This window comes from Bemisia tabaci, chromosome 9, assembly GCF_918797505.1.
Source record: "Bemisia tabaci chromosome 9, PGI_BMITA_v3".
In the NCBI taxonomy this organism is placed as follows: Eukaryota; Metazoa; Arthropoda; class Insecta; order Hemiptera; family Aleyrodidae; genus Bemisia; species Bemisia tabaci.
This window is the reverse complement of record NC_092801.1, coordinates 33,705,722-33,732,469: the sequence shown is the minus strand read 5'-3', so window position 1 is coordinate 33,732,469 and position 26,748 is coordinate 33,705,722. Positions and strand designations below refer to the sequence as shown.

At 40.4% G+C, this 26,748-nt stretch overlaps 1 protein-coding gene across 4 annotated transcripts in view; it reads left to right on the top strand.

Moving 5' to 3' along the window:
* The window catches only part of Prosap (SH3 and multiple ankyrin repeat domains prosap), a 324,904-nt gene that overhangs the window by 101,561 nt on the left and 196,595 nt on the right, over window positions 1-26,748 (top strand). For 3 of the 4 annotated variants that reach the window (XM_019041269.2, XM_019041268.2, XM_019041265.2), the window contains exon 2: window positions 14,065-14,168. The gene's annotated coding sequence lies outside the window, so the exon portion shown is untranslated. Of the gene's footprint in view, window positions 1-7,542; window positions 7,610-14,064; window positions 14,169-26,748 lie in introns of all 4 variants that reach the window. The other variant, XM_019041266.2, reaches the window with a different exon arrangement.

Sequence of the window (26,748 nt, the reverse complement as noted above, 5' to 3'; positions counted from 1 at the left end):
GGATTAGTCCAGCATGAAATAACTGAATCACGTCTTGGAATCGGAAGTTATATATATCGATTGATCGAATATCGGAGCGTGTCTTCGTTGGCAGTGGAACCCATAGTTAAAGTTATTTGATTGAACTCAGCACCTAAACCTGGTGTAAAGTTCTCGACGGATCCAATCGCTGCGGAGGTTTTGAAGTGGTGACCCTCTCCTTCGCCGACAGATGTCGCTGGATCCTCGCCATTAGTTCAATTGTCCTTAAGCACCCCCAAAATGAACACCGCTCTCAACATGACAGCCGCATTGTTCATGTTCCATTGCTCTCGGAGCTTACTATCGAGCCTAGGTGTCTCTTTCAGTCTGTGATTTGCGAAAGTCCCTTTGCGCGTCTTACTAGTTGAGCAACTCGAATTTGGCTCTTTTTTGGGCTTGTATCTAAGTCACTGCCCCACACCTTGCCCGTGGGTCTGCAGTATTGACGTCATCAGCCAAGGTTGTACCTTTTGACCACTGTTCATCAGTGTGCCACTGATCATACCGTACTATCTCCTTCTCTCTAAGAACTCTTCCAGGGTTTTAAATGCGACGTTCAGTACCACCACGACCCCTCCCTTATCTACGCCTCAAAGCCCACCGATGTTATACGGAAGGAGATGGAAGCTAGACCTAGGCACCTTCCCACTTATCACAGTATTTTCTTTTATCTATTGCAGGGTGTCTATAAGTCCGGAAATAGTACTGATTTTTTCAGGGCGGCCCGGAAGTACTGAAAAAGTGCGGACATTCCTAAAAAAGGTCCGGATCTTTTTTAAATTTTTTGTCATTTTTGTCGCAATTTCAAAAAGTGCGGAATTTTTCTGTTGGAGGAGATACTGAATTTCTTGATAAGGTACTGAAAAAGTTCTGTATAAGTACTTATTTTTGATCAGCCTGTTTCAGTAGACACCCTGTACTGAAATGGCACTAGTCGACCATCTTTGCTCAAAATCTTGAAATCTTGCATTTTCCAAGTTGTTTGAACCAGGCACGTCCGAATAGTTAAACGCACACTCATGTTGAAGGGCAAATGCATGGACAGGACTTGTATAAAGCACGTAAATTCTGTTCACGTAGTTCCTTTTATTTACTTAGTTGTTGCATAGCTCCTTTCATCGCAAGTATGTCCAGTTATATCTAGTAACAGTCTTAACCTAATGATTAAAGTGGCACAATTTCTCTTTTTTTAACTTACAGAGAACCCCCAAAAACTGCATATTGTTCTATGGCAGCTTAGGAGTAGTGTGAGACACGAGGAGACTAAAAATTGCAATAGTTTAAGACTACTTCACTCCGTAGATTTTTTGGAAAGTAGATGGATTTGTGCCTTTACCACTATAACTTCTTTTTTTTTTCAATTTAAATCCTATTCTTATCTATGGTTTTTTAATCCTAACACTTCAGTGGTGTTGCACTAGAACCTTTTTGGAAGAGCACAGCAAATAGCGACCCCCTATCCGCAAAAGGAAACTGATGGCACATGTGCTGTTTCTGAAGTAAACGCAGGAATACCAAATTCCTCATCGTAAAATATCCAGTTGTCTCCGACGGCAAATTTTGCAGGAAAAATTTTCGTCGCTACTCGGTCATATTTTTCAATAAAGAACTATACATCCATTATCTTGGCATTTCACTGTCTCTTTAAAGAAACAATAATCAACCACGTGCAGACAGTTTTCCCATGCAAACACGTGCTTTTAAGGTACACTGGGAAAAAAAAAAACACATTGGATCTATCAGGCCCGCCACATCCTATCTCGGGCCCTGGTACCAGTTTTAAGGCCCGGGCCCCCAGTATAGAGGGGGTCCGGGGGCCTCCTCCGGGAAATTTTTAGAATTTTAAATCTACTTTGGACGCATTTTGAAGCTTCCATGACGGAGATTTTCCATCATTTTCTGCAGAATAATTACGCCTTTTTTTACTTTTACAGCACAAAATACTTTCGTATTGTTGCATTCAAAACATTTGGACATTTTTTTCGGGAAGGGGGGAGGGGGGCAAATTATATTTTTCACAATTTTAGGGGGGTCCAAGCCTCCTTAGACTCCCCTTTTGTACGTCTATGGCAAGAAAGTTGAGCCATTGAAGTCGAGGATGCCCAGACTGGAGACTCTTAGCATCCGACGACGGAAGAAAATGAAACGCAGGTACTAAAAATATCAATCTATACTAAAAATCTTGAAAACAGATAGAAATCTTTAAAGAAGTAAGAAAAATTCTACAGTGCCCCAGGATATTTTTAAAAATATATTCACCTTTTGCGAAATTTTTAGGGTAAATTTTTCACTATTCCTTACGAGACAAGGGTTACATGTGAATTCGTTGTGGTTTTTCACCAGTGGCAAGGGCCCCTCCAGGGCCCGGGCCCCGGAACCAGGGACCCAGTATCCCCCCCCCCCCCTTGTGGCGGGCCTGGATCTAGAGTCCAGACTCTTGAAAACATTGACAAAAAAAAGGACTCTTGATTCAAGCAGATTTAAGCTTAAATCAAAAGGAAATCCGCTCAAATTAAGATACTTGGTTCTTGATTTAAGCTTAAATCTGATTGAATCAAGAGTATTTTTTCTTGTCGATGTTTTTAAGAGTGTGGACTCTAGATCCAATGTGTTTTTTTCCAGTATAAGCCGAAATAATTGCTCTTTTTGCTGTCTCCAGTTCTCCGAAGAATACCAGATTTGTCTCTCCACGAGAGATGAGATCCAGTGCAGACTCGGAGTTTGCACGGTTCACATCTCCACCACTAGATTGCGCAACCGGTCCTCTCGACAAAATCGATCTCTCCGATCGAGCTTGCCTCAACTTAAGCATCAAAAACCTTGCGTTTCAATTAGGGAGGTATCGCGTCGAAGGGTACCCCATGTTTCGACTCTTCACCAGCTCTCAGTTTGCCTAAGTTCCCATAACGCGGGTCAACTTCGCATTCGGCCCTAAGGAGGGAGCCTTTTTACCTTTTTTTTTGTTTAGACTAAGATTTCCCCGCACCTCGGAATCTGTGGGCTGTTACCATCAAATTTTCATGTTTCTACTCCCGATTGCGAGGTTATTCGTGATGTACGGCAAATCCAAGTTTCAATCTAGGCAATTTGGCCTTGATGGTCGTGCCTCTTTGATGAATATGGTGCACAGCCAGCAATGATTTCCACCCTATCATTTATGTCATCCTCCTGTGTGTCATTCCCGTCTGTAGAATCGAACTAATATCTCTATTAGGGATGGCGATTCTTTCGTAAAATCAATCTCGGCAAATTGATTCCATTTTAAAACACTTAAAAATCCAAGTTCGGTGCCAATAACATCATTACTACTAAAACTGAGGTTGAAATGAAACTCGGGTATCATAGAACCTAGGCCTTGTGTGACACATCAAAGTCGAAAATTTCGATATTTTTTAATAATTCGATTTCGGCTCGAAAAATCGATCCCGAATTTTAATCTACCACGAAAGTCGATTCGATTTAATCGATTTTTGCGCCAAAAATCGATTAAAAATCGCCAAACTTAACTAAACGAGTTTCGAGTTGGCTTCAGCCGTAGAACATGTATAAGAGAAGTCTGTTCTGAGATCCAGTTGATATGAAGGGGGGTCCGTACTTAATGTTAATTAGGCGCTTTTTCGGGATATTTGACGTCCCCCCCGCCGCCAGGTTGGGGGGGGACTCTCCCCCTCCCTACATTCTGTTCAGGAATATGTTTGAGGTAATTTTAGCCCTCCTCCCCTTTAAGTACCTGATGTCGAATTTTCATTTTGACGATTTTCTTCTCTTTTCCTGTGCGCACACTGAAAAACTTAAAGTTTATATTTTAAATTTTGAATTTTTTTTATTTCAAGAGACTTCGCGTCGAATTTTTTGTTTTGGAAAGTATATTTACGGCAAATATTTTCAAAGAAAGGAAATCATTGAAAATTCATAGAAAAGTCCGGGAATTTTGCATTAAAAACCTCTGAAAAGTCCAGTGACTCAAGGAATTTTGAAATCCAAGCTAATCTGTCACCCCGGTGATTGATATCCAACTTTCCCCCGATTTTCTCATTTTCATTTTCTCTCTTTCGCTTAGCCTCCTTTAGGATGACGATGGCTCTTCGAGTTCATGGAAAGCTACCATTTTTGACGAATTCTTTCTCCTCTTTTCTTGTGCGTACATTGAAAAACTTTAAGTTTTGAATTTTAAAGTTTCTTTAAATTAAGTTCAATTCCAAGAAACTAAGCGTCGAATTTTTTTGTGGGAAGCATATTTACAAGGTTGCGAAACCCGGTCAAGAAATACCGGGAAATGTCAGGTAATTTATAAAATCATGGAAAACCTGGACGTGTCAGGAAAATGACGAAAATATTAGGGTAAAATTGTGAAGTCACCTTTATTTCTTTTCTAGAATAGGTTTGACGCTTAGAACCTCAAATTTTGTCTAAAAACTATTTTAAATCATGTCTTTTAAGCATGTGGCATAACCTCAATTGCCAGGGAATTTTACCAAAATGTGACAAAAAAAATCAGGGAATTGTCAGAGAATTTCATTTTATAAATTCTGTGGCAACTCTCTTTACGAAAAATTATGTCGAAAAAAAGAGACCACTGAAAATTCATGAAAAATTCGGGAAATTTTGCATTACAAAATTCTGAAAAGTCATTGACAAGTCAGGGAATTTTGAAATCCAAGCGAATTTGTTACTCCGTCAGATGATGTCGGAGTTTTTTTTTCGATTGTCACACTTCCATTTTCTTTCTTTCGCGTAGCCTCCTCCACGATGACGATGGCTCTTTTAGCCAATGAGAAGCGGCGGTGGGGAACGGTGCCCGAGGACGCACTGTGGATCGAGTGAAGAAGAGAGGTCGGACATAAAATGTATTACTAAAACAGCAAATTTTAATGTTTATTTCATCACATTTTAAGTTTCAAGGGATGCTTTAGCGAGAAAATTTTACGAGGAAACCAATGAAACCACTTTTAGAATCTCAAAATTTTGTGTAAACGGAGTTATAAGCGTTTAAAGTTGCCAAATTTTGTCCGACCTCTCCTATTGACTTCGACCCATTGTGCGGCGGAGCGTGCCGTGTTAACGGTGATCGCGTGCTGGGGGTCCCGGGTTCGTGTCCCGGCCGGCAGCGCGCGTGCCCGCCCATCGGTGCTCAACGGCCGGTGCACGGTGCTCAGTGTTCAATGTTCAATGTTCAGTGTTCTGTGTTCACTGTCCGCTTCAATTACGCCCGCTTACCGCCGACAACTGTAATGCACCGACCACGATCTGCACCAGTCCATTGGAGCTGCTAGCTGTTCATCCCAATTGAACCATTTTCCCTCGGGATTATTTTACCAGGGCAATGAGGAATAACGCCGTATACATTTTTTGAAATTTCTCCTGACAGAATGTCATGTAGAAAAAAATAAGAATGATACACAAAAGTAGCCCGGGTATATTAACAAAACAAGGCATAAGAAAATGGGAAAGCGAGGCTAAAAACAAACAGAATGGCTGGGACGTTTTGGGGTGGTTTCAATCCCCTTCTCGATCAGAAAAAAAAAATATAGAAATCATAAAACCCCTCTGACCCCCATTTGTGTGGACAAGAAAGAGAATTTGTATTGTGCTTTTTCTGGTTATCACAAATGGGGGTCTAACGATTTTTTTTTAAATTTTTTATTTGCTTCCTAGTCGAGGAGGGGGTTGAAACCACCCCAAAACGTCTCCGAAATTCAGGTTTTTTTTTTTTTTTTTTTTTTTTTTTTAAAAAGTTATTTGAGGTTTTTAATCCATTTGAGAATTCTGCAACCTCGAATGAGCATCGGGTTAGGGTTAGTACACTACACATCCATGCCTCAACTTTCAAATTTTCAGGGATTAAGGCGGAGTGGAGTCTGTCTCTGCAGATCCACTCGTCAGTTCCCGGGTAAGCCGGGACCTATTGTCCCGAGTTTATCACAAAGAGAAGAAGAAGTTTATTTAAAAAAAAAATTGAGTTAAAAATGTTTTTGAGTTCCACTTGTCGTTCATTTTCTCCTGCCAAAATCTGGGAGTCGAAAAAAAGAAATCAGTTCGTGAGAAGAGGGGTTAAAGTTTTATTTTCTACATTAAGCCTAATGCAGGAGTAAAATTTCAAACCTCTTTTTCTCAGTTTCAACTTAATGTGGGCTGGTTTCTCTCTGATGAACTCTGTCCCATTTGTTTAGAGTCATTTTTAGCCTTGCTTTCCAAAATACGTCCAACTGTGCCCAGACTCTGGGGTCATTTTGCTTTTTTCCGTCCGATGTCCGTTTCCCGCTCGTCAAATAAAAGAAAATAAGGATAAATTTAGCGTGCGGGGCGGCAAAGGAGGAAGATAATGATGGTCAACTATTGAGACAATGGGACTTGCCGGTGCCGGATGACCGGTCCGAGCGCCGAGCCACGCGACTCCAGGATTTCTCCGCGCGTCGCCGCATTCCCGGCGCGAGCTCACTCAACGTTTACAGTTACCTCGATATATCGATCGATCTGCCATTAAAACCTATAGTAAAGGGTCGATAAAGAGATTATTCGCAACGAACACCTGAAGAATTGATTCCTTACCACAGCTTCAAATGGGGAAATAGCGATAATCGATCGTTCACGCCTCGCCTCTTTTATCGATGACACTCACGCTCGACGGCCAAGGCGGGAAAATTCACCTACATTGGGAAAAAAAACACATTGGATCCAGAGTCCAGACTCTTACAAACATCGACAAGAAAAAATACTCTTGATTCAATCATATTTTAGCTTAAATCAAGAACCAAGCCTCTTAATTTGAGCGGATTTCCTTTTGATGTAAGCTTAAATCTGATTGAATCAAGAGTATTTTTTCTCGTCAATGTTTTCAAGAGTGGACTCTAGATCCAGTGTGTGTGTGTGTTTTTTTTTTTTTTTTTTTTTTTTTTTTTTCCAGTGTACAAGTTCATTTATGCCAGAGGCAAAGAAAACCTCCATTGGTATCTTGGCAACTGTATATTCCGGAAGAAAATTTCCGAAACTTTCTACTTTGCGCGGAAAATGTGGGGGAAGCGCCTGCAAGACTGCAGGAATACCTCAAGCATCGCGCCTTCTCCCCCCGACGCTATAGCGTAATACAGGGTGCATACGCAACTTCGGGAGGTGTACGCAAAAGAATCGCAATAAATTTCATATCATCCATTCTTCAACGTCGTAGCTGACGCAATTTTCCCACTACCTGCGCAGTTCGCGAACGACCGATCGGCCGTTGGTCCGTGAACACTATCTACACAAATGGTTTTCCAGAGATGTATCGAGTTCCAATTGAATAACACCATTTTGTAATGGAGGCGATGAGTAGAACCAAGGTGTTAAGATTAAAATTCTTTAATTACTAAAGTACCTTCAGCTTACGCCATTACAGAGCATTCACAAAACTTGTAACATAAACAAAATCACAGTTAGAATTTTTTTTTTTTTTTTTTTTTTTTTTTTTTTTTTTTTTTTTTTTTACGATATTTTACATCACAGATAAATGTATGGTAGCTGATTAGCTGATTTGCAAGTTTACAGATTTCACAGGTGCAACTATCTCTCTTATAATCTCTGACGTCCTTTTAATTTTGACACTTTCGTAAATGTAAGTATCTGTGATGTAAAATATCATAAAAAAAATTTCAAACTGTGATTATGTCTATGCTTTAAGTTCACTGGGGGAAAAAGTAGCTTGGATCTAAGTCCAGACTCTTAATAACATTGACAAGTAAAAATACTCTTGATCCAATCCGATTTTCCCTTGAATTGAAGAGACGAGCCTCTTGATTTAGGCGGAGTTCCTTTTGATCCAAGAGACTTTTTCTTCCAGTGTTTTGTAAATGCTCTTAGGCCTTGTCTCCACGGGCCGTTTCATGGGATTAGTCCCTGAGAAAAATCCCACTTACGAAGTTGGGAAAAATATTGAGTCAATCAATGTTTTTCCCAGTACTAAGTATGGTCCTTTTACCACTAGGACCCACTGAGAGAGGAAGAAGTAGTGTAAACGAATTGTGCGATATTTTGTCGATTACTCCATTGTTAGTGTTAGTTTAGTTAAAATAATGTGTATTATTGTCAATTAAGTGCAATTATTATTTTAATCCCGGTTAAATATTCGACTTAACTAATTTATCTTCCCGCGCAAACTCGTCGCAGGACCGTATGAGCCTCCCCGTGGAGACGGTAACTGGGAAAAATCCCAGAAGTTTCATTCCTGCGATTCGAACTTGGGACAAATCCCATGACAACGTTCCGTGGAGACAAGGCCTTATGATGGCGTAAGCCGAAAGGTACTTCAGTAATTATCGAATTTTAACCACAACACCTTGGTTCTACTTATCACCTTCATAACTGATTTTCTGTTGAACAAGTTTCAATTGAATCAAGCTCACGCCAGATACGTTTCTCTTCAATTTATTACTCAACATTTTCGCGCCACATTCTCCTTTTCCCCTTCATGCGCGCGAGTCCGAAGTGGGCGAGTTTTCTCGCGAGCAATCCGGCAAATCTCGCAAATCGGTGAAAACGACGCATTACGAAAATATGCGCACGGCGAGGAATTGAACTCGCTCGATCTCTCTTCAACTCGGAGGCGCGGTCCGTCGGGTATCTCTGTCGATCTTGGTCAAGAGAGATGGGACCGCTTTCCATTGTTCTTGTCTGACCACTCGTCTGCGTTTCAGCGGGAACTCCTCGAGACGGGACAAATTAGCTGCCGAGTCTGTATGAACAATGATGGTCTGTCATCGTCATCGAGATGACTCAAGTTGCCGTACTATGTGCTCGGGATGTGCTATTCACAGTGAAGAGAACGCTGCCTCCTCACCAGTTGTTGCCGAAGAGAGTGGTGGTAACGCCCAAATTTACGAAATTGACCCGGGTAGAGTAGTTAGAGTATCTGTACTGCTGTCCACAAGAAGAACGCCGTAACTCCAATCCAGATTCTGCATTTTTCTCCCACACGTACTGTTCAATGGAGATGTTGCATGTGTGAGGAATTTGCGATTTGGCTGTTGATTCTTATGTAAAAGTTCGCGAGAAACACGATGGTTCCACTGGTTTTCTCTGAAATCAACTCCCAAGCTCAAAAAAAGCTTTCAAGTTGAGGCCAAAATGGAGGGGATATCCCACCCTACCCTGAGAGTCCACCTCTACATCAAGACAAACTCTCCATGCAAAGATGGGGAGCAAATACATTAGCAGTGATGCCGTGTTTTCAGTTTTAGAGTCCCCAAATAAAGTGGCAGCCCTGTCAATGTATTTGCTCCCCATCTTTGCATGGAGAGTTTGTCTTGATGTAGAGGTGGACTCTCAGGATAACGTGGGATATCCCCTCCATTTTGGCCTCAACTTGAGAGCTGTTTTTGAGCTTGGGAGTTGATTTCAGAGAAAACCAGCGGCACCATCGTGTTTCTCCCGAACTTTTACACAAGAATCAACAGTCAAATCGCAAATTCCTCCCGCATGCAACATCTCCATTACGAGAAAACCTGATCTTTATGATGCCTCATTTTGTAAAATTCTCAATGGTATGCCACAGTTATTTTAAAATTAAGAAGAACTAATGGTCATCGGTTTTTCGGTAATAAAACATTTTGTCGATGAGACATTGGCAAATTCCAGAATGGAGTTACGGCGTTTCTGCTGAGGACGGCAGTATGTGAGGATACAGGGGCGCAAAAACTTCTCGACCGCACGATCGGCGGGTCGCGCGTGAAAATGGGGAGGCCCCGAAATTGGTGATTTAAAATGGGAAAACCGGCGAAATCGCGGAAGAAAGCTCGTTTTTTTCGGCAAATCGCACGGTGAAAATCACGTTCGTTTTGTAATATTGTGTGAACTTAGTCGCACAGAGCCGTAAAAAAGTATTTTTTAAATTTCTGAGGAAAATAAGGTCTTTTAAATTGGAAGCCCGATTTGAAAAGTGTGAATGCTCAGAACTTTCTGCATCCTTGGATAGTAGGAACATTACGGTAATTATTGAAAGTTAGATCATGGAGCTTTTAGGATCCAACAGGGGAGCCAACCCACGAACTCCAATTTTCCAGAATAATTTCTCACTACAACTGTTCGCGGAAAAAAAGTGTTAGGGGTTGTACTCGAAATATTTCAGATATTTTTCGTATGTCCCTCCCCCCTTTTGAAGCGTTTATATATCCTCCTTGTTTCTATTAAGTGGCCTCCCGGCTTGTCGCTTAAATCCCTTCGCTGCATCTTACTTATTTATCCACCTCCCACGAACAGCCTATCCGCGACTCCCTCCTGCAATTCGCACGCGTTTGGCGGTTTTTTTCCTCTCTATTTTTAACGATTTTCCCCTCTTACTCTGACTGCACTTTTTTCCTCTCTCTTTCTCTTTCTTTCTTTCTTGCAGTTTCTTCGAGAGTCGGGTCGCGCTCCGTTCGTACACCCACTTCGCGCATCTGTGCGGTTTTCCGTCGCCGAATCAGTTTTTTTGCTGACACAGACCGGCATCGCTGTTGCCGTTTTTCATCGAATTTCCCGGTTTTTAATCGGTTCTAGTGGGGGGATATTCGAAGCGTGGCAACGGTGTTCGGTCGGAATCTGGTCCCGTTGTTGGTCCTCACCAAGACCAAGATGACTTTGAACGGCCGATTCCTGAAGAATTGCCCGTTTTTTACGCGCCGATAAAGTCTCTCGCACCGTCCTGATTAAAGGACCAAAGTCTTGAGATTAAAATCCTGCAGAATGACAAGTTCTTGGGAAGTTATTAAAAACATGGAGAAATCAGGGAGTTTTCCTCCAACCGTGGAAAATCTGATTGAGTCAGGGAATTTCACTGTGGAATTTTGAACAAGAACGAGGTAACAAGTTCTTGAAAATGCAGGGGACTTTTAAAAAATTAGGGAATTTTGTTGCGAAACCTTCAAATTTTTTCTCTCACCAAAACATTGCATTTTTTCAATATCAAAAGACTTCGCTCTTCTGATTTTTCTGGATTTTCATGATAAGTTATGTCAAAAAAATACTTTAAAAAGTCGTGTTAAAGTCAGGGACTTTCACGTTCAATTCAAAGCCCCTGAAAAATCATGAATCAGTCAGGGAATTTTGCAATCCGAGAGAACTTGTCACCATATCCTGAAAACATCGGAAACGTAACTTTGCAGAAACTTATGATTTAACAATGTTTTCTGAAAACAAAAGTACAAGAACAAATGATGATTTCGCTGTCTTGCGCTTAGACCTAGGATTAAACTGAAGAAAGAAATTAAAAGCTCATTCAAGCGCATTTTTCCCTCATAAATTTTACATAGCGCCACGAGCCGCGTCGCACATCGGATCGAGTCAATAGGAGAAGCCGGACAATATTAGGAAACTTTAAACGCTTTTAACTCCGTTTATATAGAACGTTGAAGTTCTGAAAGTGGTTCCATTGGTTTCCTCGTAAAATTTTCTTGCACGAGCACCTCTTAAAGTTTAAAATGTTGCGAAATAAACATAAAAATTTGCAGTTTTTGTCAAAAATTGCATGTCCGACCTCTCTAATTGACTCTATCCACTGTGCGTCGTGCGAAACTCCCAGCTTTTCATCACTGATCGTGAGTATACGAACAAACTGTTGCTGCTCGTTATCTCCGGTAGATGCCTCTGCCGTCACTTCCACAAAATTTCAACATATCGCAGCCTCAACCTGGCCCAGTTTCCTAACCAATTGAATTATTTCAGTGCTATTTCATGCATTGCACCTTGCTTCTACGTTTGTTCAACCGGAAAACATCCGTTTTTATATATTGGTTGATTTCAGAGCAAAACTTCGAGCTTGTCTTGACCACTAGATAGAATAGATTTTTTTATATTAGTTCTCTCGTACCGGTCACGCTGAGGCCGACAATTAGCCGCCACGTTATCTTAGCTTGCTGTGTTCCTGTAAGCGAGGGTATTCGCTTAGGAGGCATCCGCGTATGTTAAGTAGGGATGTACAGATATCGAAGCTCCCTCCCTGGCTTCTGCATGTGGTGCGCTATCATTTTACGCCTCCCCCTGTTCCAATAGCATCTCCGTAGAAATATATTTTAGGAGTTGAACCTTAGCTTTTCGGTGAGCGAGACTGAATTGCATAAGAAGAGGGGAAAATTAGGGAATTTTGAAAAGTGTTTGGTTGGTTGGTTGGTTGGTAGATACATTTATTTGGTGATTTTTACATCTGAGCCATTAACACCCTGAGGAGAGATCAAAATAGTGCAGTACAGAATTTAAAAAATTAAAAAATTAGGGTCACAAAAGGGTTCATCCTGAAATTTCGACCGTAGGTATGTTTTGAACAAGCCAAAAAGATAGCGAATATTCCTTCCTGCGCACGCTTATTCTACCCAATTTTTTTTCTTTGTTTCCTTTCTTTTATTTCTATCTCAAATGATTTTTCCCGTAAATGAGAACCCTAGAAGAGTCGAGGACCAGAGTCTTGGGCCTTTCTCTTGCCCTAACCATGAAAATTTTTAAGGATAAAAATTCAAGAAATTGAAAAGAGAAAAAAGAAAGATAAATCTGCGATTAAATTATTCGCAGACAAGTTTTTGTTCTTCCTTTTTATGGTAGCTTAAATTATTTACAAAAGTTATTATAATTATTACTTTTTTAATTTTTTTTGCACCGTGTAGCACCATTCGGTCCGCAGATTTTGCGATTAAAATTGTTTGCAGACAAGTTTTTGCTGCTCCTTTTTATAGCATAACTTACAATGTAATTGGTAAAGACTCTTGAAATTGATGAATAATCGGAACGGACGCGTTATATTCTCTCCCATTAAATACCTCCATAAACTAGACCTATCCGCGCTCATATCTATCGATAGAATCTCGAAGGCGCGTCTTGCGTCTGCGTTTTGCGAGCGCGCCCACTTCGCCCCGCGACTCGGCGAGGAGGCGCGGGCCCATCGATATTCGAGTAATCGAATTTGTCCCATTATCGCCCGTCGATTTCGGCCGAAAATCTCGGATTTCGATGGGTCGAAACTCGAGTATCGCGGCGGTCCCGCCGGGGCCCGACCCAAAGCGACCTTGGGAAATTGCTCTTAATTCTGTTTGCTCTCAGATTAACCGCGGTTGATAGCTACCTCGCCGCGAATTCGAACTGGATCCGCGGTTGTCTCTCATCCACCATTATTCTACCCTGCTAAGGAAAAATGCCGTATGAGCCTTCAGACGTTGCCAAATCGAATGTACTGAGAAAATTGTGAATATTTGTTTCCAAAATTTTCACACAACGTTTTACGCAATTTATAAACTCGTTATAACTCGTCCATCGGAGCAGATTTCGTTTTTTGACCAAAAAATTGAGATGGTATTACTTGGACAAAAAAATTTGGGCATGTCGACTTTATTCGGACTTTTTGTATTGGACGAATCATAGTGGACCATTCGTCCTGTAAACCCGTTATACAAATGGAGCGCGTGTAGCAGTAAGGAACCGAGCTACATCAGTCATTGCCAAATGCAATTGGGCAATTTCATTTTTTACTAGAGAACGTTTGTGCGGACTCCTTTGAAAATGTTTAGGAATTTGCCTCGAACTTCGCACAAAATTCACTGTTTGCGCAAAAATCCGCATAACCGTTTTCATGTAAAAAATTAAACTGCTCAGTTAAATTTTGCAATAGCTGATGTGGCTTGGTTCCTTTCTGCTTAACAAAGTCCAAATCATGCACTGGAAAAAAAAAAACACATTGGATCTAGAGTCCAGACTCTTGAAAACATTGACAAGAAAAGATACTCTTGATTCAAGCGGATTTAAGCTTAGATAAAAAAGAAATCCGCTCAAATTAAGAGGCTTGGTTCTTGATTTAAGCTTAAAACTGATTGAATCATCAAGAGTATTTTTTCTTGTCGATGTTTTTAAGAGTCTGGTATCTAGATCCCATGTGTTTTTTTTTTCCCAGTGTGTTCTACTTAATGAAATTTTTAAACTCGCCCCTTGTCTAGTGGTCCATCCAGTGTGAAAAACACGAGACAAACTCATTCAACGCTGTTTTTTCAAATCTTTTACCTCCTACAGATTTCACCCCGAATTTCAGCCTCTAACCTCTCCGCTCGTTTGTTACAGTGTCCGTTGACGAGTGGATCTCAACTGCCGCATGAGAGCGACAGAATCGGACGTCATGCTGTGATCACGTCACGTCCCGCTCGGACTGCACCCGCCCGTCAAACGTGAGTACCCATCATCATCATCTCCATCATCATCATCATCATCATCATCATCATGCTATCTACGGAGCCGTAAACTCGACGAAAAACCAGATGAGGAGATCGATCGCTAATTGCTAATTACCCGGCCCGACGCGGCGCGGCGCACCTTCCGACTTGACTCGAGACTCGAGACGACCAAAGCCAATATTGGTCGAGTCAACGAACTCTCTATCGATCGATCGGCCGTTGCCGTCATGTGACGGGACTGTCGATCGAGTAGGGTTTAAAAGGTGACGCAGCGAGTTCTGGGATGTCGATGCGCCGAAAATCATCCCGGATACGTTGCATGATTTTTGGAATTCCAAAGAATTTTAACAGGGTTGCTATAGTCTGAAAACACTGGGAAAACCGGGAAATGTCGGGGAATTAAATAAAGTCAGGGGAAACCTGGAAATGTTAGGGAAAATGACGAAAATGTCTGCACTGGAAAAAAAGTCGCTTGGATCTAGAGTCCAGACTCTTAAAAACATCGACAAGAAAAAATACTCTTGATTCAATCAGACTTTTTGCTTGAATCAAAAGGAAATCCGATTAAATCAAGAAAATTGGCTCTTCAATTCAAGAAGAAGTCGGATTAAATCAAGAGTATTTTTTCTTGTCAATGTTTTTAAGAGTCTGGACTCTGGATCCAAGCGACTTTTTTTCCTGTGTGGGAAAAATCGACCGATCACCCTCATTCGCTTTTTCGAGTGGGTTTGGCGTTTCGAACAACAAGTTTTGCCTGAAAACTATTTCTGACTATGTATTTTTAACATTCTGGTATTTGTTCCGGGAAGTTCACCAAACTATTTTAGGGAAATCAGGGGAATGGCAGGGAATTTTTGTCAGGGAAAATGACGAAAATGTCAGGTTCACAAATCGTCAAATCACTTTCATTCGCTTTTTTGAGTGGGTTTGACGTTTCGAACAACTAATTTTGCCTGAAAACTATTTCTTACTGTGTCTTTTTAAAATTCTGGTATTTGTTCCACTGTCCGGGAAGTTCACCAAATTATTTCAGGGAAATGGCAGGGAATTTTATTTTCAAAATTCTGTGGCAACCCTGAGTTGCGTAATTTTTGGAATTCCAAAGGATGTTACAGATTTTCCTTGGGCAGGGTGCTTGAAAATTCAGGGGAAATCTGGAAAAGTCACGACATTTCCCATAGAGACGCAAAAATTTCCTAGCCATCCCATTCTTCGAACCAGTCTTCCCTTGTCAAAACGCCTTTTCTTCGCAAAATTTCAAAGAATTACCCTTTTTTTTTGTCTTTCATTCACAAATTTCCTTGATTTTGCGGAGAATACGCGATGTAGTCCAACCTCAGAGGAACAGAACACTGCACCTAAAACGAAATAAAAATAGTTTCTTCTAATTCAAACTCGTCCAATTCAAGCACCGGCCACTACGCGGCGGACAGTGAATCGAGTCGATGGAAGAAGTCGGACAAGAAATTTTTGACAAAAATTGTAAAATCTTACGTGTATCTCATCACAATTTTAATTAGATAGGGTGCTTTTGGTAAAAAATTTTACCAATGAAAATACTCTTAAAACATCATAATTTCATACCAGAAGAAAGAAAGAAAGAAAGAAAAAAAAAACATTGGATCTAGAGTCCAGACTCATAACAACATCGACAAGGAAAAATACTCTTGATTCAATCAGATTTAAGCTTAAATCAAGAACCAAGCCTCTGAATTTGAGCGGATTTCCTTTTGATTTAAGCTTAAATCTGATAGAATCAAGAGTATTTTTTCTTGTCGATGTTTTTAAGAGTCTGGAGTCTATAGATCCAATGTGGTTTTTTTTTCCAGTGTGCGCCAGTTCCAATCGTAAGATCCGATGGTGAGGAGGGGGCCTAATTTGAATGGAGCGTTTACAGATGAATTATTAGATGTTTGTTTTACGTTTCCGCCGAGAGCTCTAATTTCGCCGGTCCGTGTCGCGCGCCGCGCCGTTGCCCGCGATAATTTCCCTCGAATTCTTGCGGTTATCGATTACTACCGACCCCCGACCCTCCCCCTCCCCTGCCCGTCGGGAGTGCACCGAAGTGTAGGCGAAGGATACGGTCAGCCCTTGACCTTCACCGCGGAGGGAAGAGACGGGAAGAGATCGGAGTAGTCAGAACTCGGAAGTTGTAATTCATTTCATTGATTCCCCGTGGGAAAACGTGGCACGCGGAGGAGCGGTTCGGTCGATCAGAAAATTGGACGTATTTCTGTCAAACGCAACTACGTGCATTATGATGAGAGCCCTGTTACGTTTATATTCTTATGGGTCTCAGGGCTCATGCCGTAATGCACGTAGTTCCGTTTGACAGAAATTCGTCCAATCGGGCAGCCAGTTCGGTTGACTCAGTTGGGATTGTATCGTCTATCGTACTATCGTACCTTTGCGCTCCACGCTTACTCAACGATTTCACGGTGGAAATTTTGATTTGTACGATGTTTACCTCAACAATCTGACTTTTTTTTTTATTTTCTTATGATTGAGGACCTCTTTAAATTAGTTTCTTCCTCAAATAATTTGAAATTTGAAATTCGTTTACTCAAATTTGGACTCGGAAATTGTTCGTTATTTTATTTTTAATATTTTTATTCGTTCTAATATCTCCCCGTTATCTCTCGTTACTCTTTCTTTTTCTTCTACTTCTCTTTCTTTCACTTTTTAATTATTTTTCTTTAATTTTCACCTTCTTCCTCCTTTTTTTCTCTCCGTTTTTTTTGAAGTATTATCCCACCTTCGCTCCCCCTTTATCTATTTGTTTCTGCCTTTTTCTCCTATCTTCGGCCTTTGACACTCTTTTTACTCCCTTTCCTCTTTTTTCTGCTCGCAGAATGTCTACTAAAACTGGCTCACGATAAATCAGTACTTTCCCAGGACTTTTTCCTAAAAATTCAGGACTCGACGAAAAATTCAGTACCTACTTAGCATTTTTCTCTTTTCTTCTACTACTCTCCCCCCTTTTCCTCCCCTTTTTTTCTCCCTCCTTCTCGCTCTCTGACACCCTTTTTACTCCCACCTCTCCCCGTTTTCTCCCCGCAGGGTGTCTACTAAAACTGGCATGCACCGAAAAAAAAACACATTGGATCTAGATTCCAACTCTTAAAAACATCGACAAGAAAAAATACTCTTAATCCAATCGGATTTTTGCTTAAATCAAGAACCAAACCTCTTAGTTCGAGCGGATTTCCTTTTGATTTAAGCTTCAATCTGATTGAATCAAGAGTATTTTTTCTTGTCAATGTTTTCAAGAGTCTGGACTCCAGATCCAATGTGTTCTTTTTTCCAGTGTGGCTAAAATTCGGTACTTTTGTAGGACTCTCTCAATACCGTATTACGGTCCCAAAAATTCAGGACTTCCTCAACAACAAAATTCAGTATTTGAACTTCTCCTTTTTACCACTTTCCTTCCTTCTCACACTCCTTTCCTCCCTCTTCTTCTCGCTTTTACTTCATATCATCCCCATCATTTTATCTCCCCTTCTTTCTCTTTCCTCATTCTCTTTTTCACGAAACAGGAGTATAGTTCGACGCTCGAAACTCAAAACGAACGATTTATTTTCCATCTTTGGCGAGTGCATCACGGGAGCGTGATCGTCCTCATCTCGTTGCCGCCGCCACCACCGCGGTGTAGTGCGGGGGGGGGGGGGGAGGGGCGACGGTGGTCTCGTTTCGCTCGTTGATGACAATTTGCGGCCCATTAAAACGGGGACGGGGCGCCGAAGACGCCGGGCCGGGCGGGGGGGGGGGGGGGGGGTCTCAAGGTCAGCCCCCGACCCGACCCAAGGTCACCCCTCGACGCTCGTCACCGCCGTAAGTCAACACTCAACTAAACGTCTCGCCGCTCGTTACCAGACTGCGGTCCGTTCCGCGGCGACGAACAGATCAGAGGGCCCATTTACGCCATTTTTCATGCGAAATTGCAGTCCGGGATCGTTTCCCAGAAGGGGCGCCTATTTTGCCGCTACGTGGCCCAACCCCTGACAGGCATTTCGCGTCCTCACTGGACTATTTTGTGGCAGTACAATATACACTGGAAAAAAAAGTAGCTTGGATCAAGCCTGATTATTCTTGAATTTGCCGCCAAGAATTTTTTTTTATCTTGCTTTAAGCTGACTTTTTCTTGATCCAAGAAAAATAATGCTTGGGTTAAGCTATAAAGTAGCTTATATTAACCAGCAAACTTCTTGATTTAAGAAGAAATACTTCTTGGCGGCAAATTTAAGATTCTTTTTTTTTCAGTGTACTGCCGTTCTAAGGAAGAACGCCGTATGAGCCTCCAGGCGTTGCCAAATTTCGTTTGATAAAACACGAATTTCTTGGTAAACCTATGAATATTTTCCCTCCAATCTGTCAGGTAATTTTGCTCGCAATTTCGCCTAGAATCCCTGAAAATCTCAAGGAAAAATATTCATAACTTTCCTCAAAATTGAACATTTTATCGAAGGAAATGTGGCAACTCTCGAATGTTCATACGGCGTTCTTCCTTAGCACGGCAGTATACTGCTGGGACGTAATCAGTGACTGGACAGGTCTGCAGGCTAATTGTTGAAATTGATAGATAAAGCAATATACAAAAGGAAAATTGAGTGATCCTATCGGTTGACTAACTTTAGGGTTGGTTTACTCCTTGGCTGACGTTGTTAGTTACCTCCTTTATCCGTTGCCACCACCCTCTTCCACCTATAGAATTGCTCCATTGCCCTCCTGTCTTCTTTTTCTATCGCTTTGTCTATCAATTTCAATAATCAGCTCGCGAAGAATTTTATCTCGTTGTTTCCTAGACGAAGGAACGTACCTCCATTTCGAAGCTGAAAATGACTTGCACAATCATATTTTTTACCTTAAGGTGCGACTATAATTTTTGTCTATTGCTTTGTCTATCAAATTCAATGATCAGCCTGCTGAACGAGGGAAAAATCGGGGGTGGAGAAAGTTCTTCGGCCTAAGGAGTTTTGATCAACCAGGGATTCAGCCTGTAACACTGCTCTCTGTGACATTGCGCGATCGCAGTAATTTTTACCATGAAATATTGCGTTTGCAGTCATGTTCTAAAAAATTTACGGGGTCCTATTGATTTTCTCATAATTCAATGCTTTTGCAGTAAATTTTTCAAAAATTCAACAACACTAATGTGGCCATACTCTAAAAAATGCAACGTTCTCGCACTAGTTTTGTTAACATGAGTGCTTTCTTGCAAATTTTTCAAAAAAGCAACATCCTCGTCAAATTTTTTTGTAAAACTCAGTGCGTTGAGAGTTCCTTTTTTAGAATAAAACAGATTTTTTATTCGTGTAACCGAACTTTTTTCATCAGTTCTTTTAACCTCACATGTTCGGTTATTATGCGGACCGAACATTCGGTCACACTACGATTTACTCTGTGAGTAGTTGTAAGTCGAAATAATTTTATCACGTGTTTCGCCCGATCTAACTTTTCTACTCTGGCCTGGCGTTAAAGTCTCCTAATCAGCCAAAAAGAGTTCGCGTTCTCCTTCATTTTTCGGATATGCAATTTTATCTTCTTGGAAGTCGAAATAGTTGTATCATGCGTATTGCCCCATTTCTACTTTATAAGGCCGCGAAAGAATGTCATATGTCAGGGAAATCAGCAAATTTTCATTTACTACACTGGAAAAAAAAGTCGCTTGGATCTAGAGTCCAGACTCTTAAAAACATTGACAATAAAAAATACTCTTGATTCGATCGGACTTTTTGCTTGAATCAAAAGGAGATGCGCCTAAGTCAGGAGGCTCGGCTCTTCGATTCAAGGAAAACCTGGATTGTACCAAGAGCATTTTTTCTTGTTTATGTTATGAAGGGTCTGGACTCTAGATCCAAGAGACTTTTTTTCCAGTGTAAATTCTGTGACAGCCCTGATTTCACGGAAATTTCCAATCTTTAGAATTTTTCATTCCACTCGTGCAACCCTGTTCAAACTCCAAACATCCTCGATCCGATACACATATCCCACACGGAATAGGAAACGGTATCCTCGGATTACGACTTCCTCGATGGACTTTCGGTGGATCGGGGGCGCTGCGCCGGTGGCGCGGCGGGCGGCGGTAATCCGAAGCTGGGAGCTTTCTCCGGCGGAATCGGATCGCACTCTCCTTTCGCTTGATCCTCGATGCGATGAATGATCAGTCAGCGCTCTCGTTCTCGCCTGGATCCCGGTCTCATTTGCATACGCGCCGCGCCGCCTTCGATCGGCTAATTAAGGCCCTCAATTCGGATCGGGGCCGCCTAGAAATCCGAGCTAGTCGCCGCTTCCTATCCAGAAACACAAGCGTTTCGGTGTTTCCTGGCGCGTTTCCGGACGCGCATTCCGGAACACTGAAAAAGTTACGGGCTATATAGACGTACGGTCCGTTCCAGCCTCAGAGGCCAAAAGCTCCGAGTGATGGAGCCGTAGCTTCAATTACTCCGGGTCTTACGCCCGGAACTCCTGGCCTCTCAGCCCGGAACGCGGACGATATGTCTATAAAGATAGCCCGTAAGTACGGCTTCCACGGCCGGAGTTTTTTTCAGTGATATTTTTATTTTCGAGCTCCCGATAGACGTATACTGAGAAAAAGCTACGAGAATAAGCTTGCATAATTTTCGTCGAAAATTTGTCTGAAGTTCGCTTGAAATCAACAGAAAAATTAGTGAAATTTTCAGTTGGGAATTTCTAAAGTTATCCCGGTAAAAATGCGTTTTGCGCGGGCAAATTAGGCACCATTAAGATGCTGTTACGACGAAATATCCAAAAAACGACAAAATATCCTGGCTTTTCAATGAAATTCGCCGAATTTCTCCGACGTTAATAAAAATCCCCGACAATTCCCGGTTTTTCAGGTTTTCTAGAATCGTAGACCTGCCTTACTTAGACCTTGCTTATGTATAAACGGAGAAAAAGCTATGGCTTAAAAACCGATTAGTGGTTCATAAGGAACACCATTAATACTTGTATATGATTATCGGTCTGTAAACCACACTGTGGTAGCTCGTATGTACCATAGTATGGTATATACCATAACGAAGGTATATGTGCTATTATTATTATATGTTGCCTTCACTGCTATTAATGGTGTCCCATATTAAGCACTAATTGGTTTACAATCCATACATTTTTCTCCGTGTATAGCAAGGTCTAAGTAAGGCAGGTTTACGATTCTAGAAAACCTGAAATTCCCGGGAATTGTCAGGGATTTTTATTAACGTCGGAGAAATTCGGCGAATTTCATTGAAAAGACTGGATATTCTGTCCTTTTTGGATATTTCGTCGTAACTGCATTTTAATGATGCCTAATTTTCCCGCGCAAAACGCATTTTTACCGGGATAACTTTAGAAATTCCGAACTGTAAATGTCACTAATTTTACTTTTGATTTCAAGCGAACTTCAGACAAATTTTCGACGAAAATTATGCAAGCTTATTCTCATGAAAAATTGAATCGCTAAAGTTCATTCCGAAACCTTGGAATGGAGTTACGGTCCTTTGTGCGGTAAACAACGATTTTAGATACCTAGAAAAAGAAATATCTAATAAACAGGAACTCTGGCTAATTCAGGGTGTCTGACTCTCACTGTCTCAGGTCTAGAAAATCTGAAATTTTCAGGTAAATCCATGTGGTCAATAAAATATGGGTACCCAATGAAAAAGACCGGAAATTAGAAACATTTTGAAGCTTACACTTTTGAAAAACCACCAGCGTTCTCCTTTCAATCAAATTCAGTCCTGCCCGTGCATGGTCCAGTGCCCTAAGTCACATTCCGAGAAGGATACAGAAAAAAACCTTCTCCATAAGTAATTAAAATTTTAGTCAATTGAACCACTAATTCTTAGAGAAAAAAGGCCCACATGTTTTTGTCATTTGCAGTGGAATTACTGCCAACAAATTTTCATCGTCAGTTCTATATTTGCAAATGTAAATAGGAAAAGTCAGATATTTTCGATTATTCTGAGAAACCCGCGATTGTCAAATAATTCTATAAAATGTAGAAAAGCCGGGGAGTTTTTCCCATCTTTGAAGGCAACCCGGAACAGCAAGGTCTGAATTCGAAGGTATAAATGGAAGAAACCGGTTGGCAACTGCGCTCTTGACTCGTCCTGACGTGTTTCGCTCAGCTCTCCTTAAAACCAACCCAAACTCTTGTTTTTATCTTGTTTTGTGCCCTAATTTTGGTACTGACTTAATCGGCAGCACAAGCTGCGTCTCTTTGTGCTTGGTTTGAACTCTTAAAGTCCCCAGGGTTTAAGTTATAACGTTTTTAAAAGTGATGTGATTGTGGCCTGAAGTGATTGCGTAACCGAAAGTTGCCAATTATAGCTGCTCTCACATCAATTTTTCTTTTTCCGCGCATGCGCATCTTGAACAAACTTTGGCAACTATGGCTAGACAAAAATCTATGCTTTAGATCGTTTAAAGTGATTAGACCCTACTCCTTCATCTGACGTGTATAGTGAGGCGCGCGCCTCTTCCAGCCGCCTTCCCGCGATATGAAACCTTGCATACAGCACGTACAAGTGCACTGTGATCTGTGCAAATGCTCAGTTCACGGAGTAACTGACTGTAAAAAAACTGATTGCATCAAAGAAAAACACTACTCCCTGAGTGCTCCTACATCTTTGGTCAAAACAAAGTCAAAGGAATCACCCTTAAGGACCTCCACTCCCACCCCTGAATTCTCCGCAACGATTTCTCAAAGCAACCCGCCAACAGATTCGGATGAAAAGGATGATAAAATGGAATACCTAGAAGCATCCCTAAAAAGAGGTAGAAACGATGATCCAAACTCCTCCATCAGTGACATCGACATTTCTGGGAAAAAAAAGCAAGCCATCGATAACTCGGTCCATCATGTTAAATCCTCCACCGAAGAACATAAAACCGCTATCATCAACACTGAAAAAATTCCCGACTCAGACTCTGAAGATGGTTTCCTTATACCGAAAAGTTCTATTGCCAATATCAAAAAGAACCCAATCAAAAATTCCAGAGGAAGAGGAAGAACCAAAAGAACACCCTCTACTTCCAGAAACAGCAGCGCCTCAGCCACAGGATCCAGAAACACGAGACAATCAAAGAAGAAAGAAGATCCCTTAAATTCTGAACCTATAACCGGCAAAAATGATCCCAACACTCAGAAATCCCGTGATGATAACATCCAGAAACCACCGGAAGTAACCCTTGATTCCCTGTTCGGTCACATTGCCACCCCCAAAGAATTCTCCTGGCCGATTTTGAAAGAAATGCTATTTGTATTAAGGAATTCAGTTACAACTAATGAGATTCTTTTCCGTGATCAAATTGAGTTCTGGAAAAACAAATACGAAAAAACCCAAGCAGAACTAGATTCATTGAAGTCAAAATTTGAAGAACAAATTTTAGAATTTAATAATAAACTAACTAATGTACAACAATCCATTAATAAAATTGATAAGAAAAAAAACGATTTTCCAGCTTTAAATCAGAAATTAAGCTATAGTGAACAGCTCAAAAAGAATAAACAAAATATCACCCGCGGAGTTGTAAACAGAGCCTCAACAGAAGTCACTATTCTACTAGAATCTAAAATATCGGGGAAAACAATTAACGAACAGCAACTTTTTGATTTAATACATAAAGAAATCCCCTCTAATCTAGGTAAAATTCATTCGTTAAATTTAAACAAAAATAAAGATTTTATTATAAGAGTCAAAACTGATGATAGAGCGAAATTAGAATCCGCATTAAAAAACTGTCTAGAATCTAAATCCGTCAACATTAAAACCACTTATCCTTCTGAAGTTGTTAGCTTCGGCCCAATCCCTGCAAATATGTCAGAGTCCCAAATTATTAAAGAAATTCATTCAGAACTTAAAAATAAGTACACTTTTGAAAACATTCAAGGAAAAACACATATTTTTAGAACAATCCCCTTGAGGAATAACTTCGGAACTCCAAAAAATCTTGTATACATTAGAATAGAATCACCGGTACTCGAAGATGTCCTAATCCAAAAAGAATTTTATTTAAGTACTTTCGGCTTCGCCAAAGCTGAACCCAAAATTTTAGTTTCTCCCTGCATGAACTGCTTAGATTTCTTTCATGGAACCAAACAATGTGTCAAAAATGAAATATTATGTCTTAAATGTGGGAAAAATAATCACAAAATCGCTGAATGCAAAGAGGAAATCGCAAAATGTATCAATTGTGTAAGACACAAAATGAAAGATAATCTGGATCATCTTCCAACTAGTCCTAAATGTCCAATTTATACTAAGGCCCTGGAACAAAAATGTAAACGTTATGATAATTCAGACAATTTTATCTGTGAACAGTTTCGTAACTTATCGCCATTAATTAATAACTCACAGCAAAGTAATAATGTAAACACTCATGACCTTACTCAACAAACCCAATCATGAACACGTGCACTAATAATCGTTTTACGATGCTCGAACTTGATTCTGAATCTGACTCAATTAATTTTATCAAGGTTGACGAACTAATCTGTCAACACACATGTCCAATCTCCAAATGTATTATTTGCTTCGATCCCAGATCCTATTCCGATATAAATTGTATTTGGTGCAGACATAATATTAAATTCAAAAATTGTACTAAATGTAAAGATATGCTGCTCCCCCCCCTAAAACTTTCATCTGGCAGAATTATCAGACCAATATCACTTCCTCCTTTATGGTCCACGGCTTACAGCTCTGATGAAGCCGATAACTCAAACTTATCATCGGCACGCGAATTACACAGACAAGAGAATGCTCCCTTCAGTTATGATTCTAGCGAGGAGTCTGACACTTTTATCACTGATAGAGATAAAATCGTCTTCAAAAAAGTAGACGAGAATGAAGTGATTATTAGTAAAAATATACCTACCAATACTCTAAACATTATTCGGAAAAATAATAATACTAATAAAGCTGACTTATCAATACTGTCAGGTAATGTTAATGCTAATTCGGCTAAAACTGTTACTAAACCCAAAGCTGAAATGACCATTTTATTAGGTAATGTTAATACGAATCCTCATTCTCATGATCTTAACAAACAAATCGTTCAACAACGCCAAATCGGCTGCTATTTCTTCACGGAACCCAACGTAGCAAAAGCTAGCTTTGATTCCTTATACTCTAGTTTAGATCTATGGGTGTCTGCCTATACAACACCGTTTCTTACTGGCTCCACCTCTAACTGGGAAGCCGGGCCCTTTTACATTCTGTTTACTTGGTCATCCATAACTATAATTGGTATATATCTCTCCCCCAATGATTGTAACATAGAGATGCAGAAAGCTTTATTTATCCTGGAAACTCGTATAAAAAGAATCAAAGGCCCTTTTGTCATATTAGGGGACTTCAACGGAAGATCCCCCGCTTGGGGCGACTTAGTTTATAACTCTAGAGGTCGTATAATAGAAAACTGGATCTTTGAAAACGAACTTGTCATCCACAATAATCATGATACATTTACGCCCACCTTCATAAATTCCAGAGGATTTCACTCCATTCCAGACCTGGTAATCTCTAGTCCAGACTTAACTGATAATATTAATATAGAAGTTTTAGATTCCTACACCCTTTCTGATCACAGAAGTATTGTTATTAACATCCGACAAGAGTCGAGTTCTAATAATAATAACAAAGTTTCTATAGATAATTCTGGTTGGTTTATAAACAAAGAAAAATTTCCAGACTTTATTAAAACTGTTAAAAAACTAACTACAAAATATACATCAGAATCGAAGCTTTCTCCATCTCTATGCGATAAAATAATCTCAGAAGCCTCAGATGCTCATTTTGTTAAAAAATCAACTGTAACCCCTCTTACCCCTCTATATTGGTGGACCAAAGAAATTGGCAATATAAGAAAAAATTGTCAGAAACTAAGAAGAAAATTAATGGAACTTAGAAGGAAAAAATTACCGTTACTTGATAAAATAGCTGAATTAGAAAATCTAAAGAAAGAACTTACCTTAAAAATTGCCGAGTCCAAAAAGAAAAAATATAAAGATCTAATTAATGAATTAGATACTGATATATGGGGCAAAGGATATAAAATTTTCAGACGTCGTCTCAAGAATCCCAGATCCCATGATAATTCAACCCTTTCCGAGGAGGAACTGCTAGATCAGATCTCTAAACTTTTTCCAGATCATGGTGATGTTGTTTGGAGAGATACCTTAGTCAATAACTCTGAAATTCCCGAAATTTCTATGGATGAAGTTCGTCAGGCTATTAAAAAGTTAAAAAATGGGAAAGCCCCTGGTCCCGACGGTATTCTTCATGTGATAACCAAACTCTTTATCGACACTAATATAAAAATTTTTACAGAAATGTGCAATAATCTTCTAAAAGAAGGCTTTTTTCCGGACACTTGGAAAGAGGCAAAACTGATACTGTTTCCAAAAATAAAGCCAGGAGATCCTCAAAAGAAATATAGGCCCATTTGCCTAATTAACACCCTTTCAAAGATTTTCGAACACATTCTCGCTCATAGACTCTCTAGTATTTTTAACTTCGATAACAGACAACATGGTTTCCGCAAAGGTAAATCAACTATCACGGCCATG